Genomic DNA, 2,016 nt, shown 5'->3' on the forward strand with positions numbered 1-2,016 from the left:
AAGGAGGCTGTGGATGCCCCATCCCTGGAGACATTCAAGGCCAGGCTGGATGTGGCTCTGCGCTGCCTGGTCTGGTGGTTGGTGACCCTGCACATAGCAGGGGGTTGAAACTCGATGATCTTTGTGGTCCTTTTCAACCCAGGCCATTCTATGATTCTAATATGATTCTATGAAGTAGTGGAGAAGTGAAGCAATCTTGTGTGCCACTCCAAGCCTTAAAAATGTAAACTAATGCAACTATACATTTCACTCTGCAAGTAATCCACTGTCATCATTCTGAATCATAAACTGTGGTCTGACCGTTAATATGAGGAACAATTCTCAAGGGCATCTGATAAAAGTAATCAACATACAAAGCCTAAACATCACCTTGTTTTCCTATCTGTCACTCTGTATCACATAAATCTTTCCACTTCACAGCTTAGAGAAACAAATGTTAAGAACCTAAAAAATCCATAAACACATGTATGTATGTTAACTTTTCTGACCACAACTATACCAAAGTATTGTACTATTGTACTCATCACTTGTAACAGGTTACCCTAAGATGCCTTCAGAACAGGCTCTGAGTCCGTGTGGTTTTTGGAGTATAGAAGCAGAAAATCAAAATGAAGCCAATTTTTGCGGACAATCCTGCAGAAGAGAAAAGGGAAACTTATTCACTCATGTTACCAATCACTTACCTTTATTTCTTATTCATCTGAGCACTAAGTTCTTTTCAGACTATGATACAAAGCCAAGTCTGATTGAGCCCTACAGAAGTGAACAGCTGATATGCTTCTCAAAGGTAGCACATCGAATGCTCCAGCTTTAATTATTCTGATCCCTTCTCTTGGACATGAGTGCATTACTGTGAAGAACAGGGTCATGGAGAGATTGCACTTTTATAAATACAAGCTCCACAATAAGAGATATTATTTCCATTAAAAAAAAAAAAAGTGATAAATTTTATTTAATGCAGTAGATGGGGAGCTATGAAACTCTGTTTCAAACATTTATAGATCACTGGAGCAGATTCATTCATATAATCACGGGATTACACTACAGAAATCCCCATCCATGTACATGAGATACTAAACCTTTTTTGTTGAAACAAGTGTTGTAGCAGTTTTGAAGATACAAGAAATAAAGCTGAATGCTACTAATAGATAACCGTCTATAGTCTTTGTATAATAACAGGGAAGGAGGGAGCACTTCTGGTGTTGACTGGCAACTGTTGTACAGCCGGACCATGACACAGGTCTCCTCTTGCACCAATGATACAGACAAGCCTGACTTGCTCATTTTATGATTAATTTTTGTATTCTCTGCAACAGACTTAAAAATTACCACTCAGTGTCGGTTATGGTGTTTTCAAACACTTTCTAATTTGCACGAGATGTTCATTATGGCAATCATCCCTTCACACCAAGAATAGCACAGTGAGCTCAGCAGAAGAGCCCCACAGCTGACACCCGACAGCTGCTGGGAACAGCTGCATGGAAACGGGAAGTGTCCAATATTCAACCACACGCTGAGAAAAGAATCCCAGAGTTAAATCGGGATGCTGATTATTTGAAAATTGTGCCTGGGATTCTCCTGCCAGTGAGATTTACCAAACGGCTCTCAATATTTATTTTATAATTATACCTAAACAAGCTGCTGCGCATCTGGAATTACACTGCAAGGCCCAGAGGGGACAACACACGCCCGTGGTTGGCCCCGGAGCAGCTCATTGCTCTCCCTGCTGCATTTACTCCCAGAAGGGCCAACTCTGTAGTTTCAACCCTGTCAGGAGCCTGCAGGCATTCCTCTGGGGATACACGGGGCACGCAGCTCGCGGGGAAGGGATCGGCCACTTACTGACGGCTCCAGGCCGGGAGCCGAGGAGGCGGCCCGCGGTCCTCCAACGAGGCCCGGCAATCTGATCACAGCGCGCTCCGCTTCCCTCTTTGCAGACCTCCGCTTTCCTCCACAGGAGGGGACGGGGCTGAGGGAACGGGGACGGCACCCCGGGGAGACCGCCCGCCGCCCCCG

At 44.5% G+C, this 2,016-nt stretch overlaps 1 protein-coding gene across 2 annotated transcripts in view; it reads right to left on the bottom strand.

The window, feature by feature from the left end:
• Window positions 1-2,010, bottom strand: part of KIF24 (kinesin family member 24) — a 33,449-nt gene extending 31,439 nt beyond the window's left edge. The window contains exons 1-2 of one of the 2 annotated variants that reach the window (XM_010728353.3): window positions 1,843-2,010; window positions 542-633 (exon numbers count right to left, since the gene is read on the bottom strand). The gene's annotated coding sequence lies outside the window, so the exon portion shown is untranslated. The remainder of the gene's footprint in view (window positions 1-541; window positions 634-1,842) is intronic. The other variant, XM_010728354.3, reaches the window with a different exon arrangement.
• Window positions 2,011-2,016: the final 6 nt, after the last annotated feature.

This window comes from Meleagris gallopavo, unplaced genomic scaffold, assembly GCF_000146605.3.
Source record: "Meleagris gallopavo isolate NT-WF06-2002-E0010 breed Aviagen turkey brand Nicholas breeding stock unplaced genomic scaffold, Turkey_5.1 ChrUn_random_7180001957424, whole genome shotgun sequence".
In the NCBI taxonomy this organism is placed as follows: domain Eukaryota; kingdom Metazoa; phylum Chordata; class Aves; order Galliformes; family Phasianidae; genus Meleagris; species Meleagris gallopavo.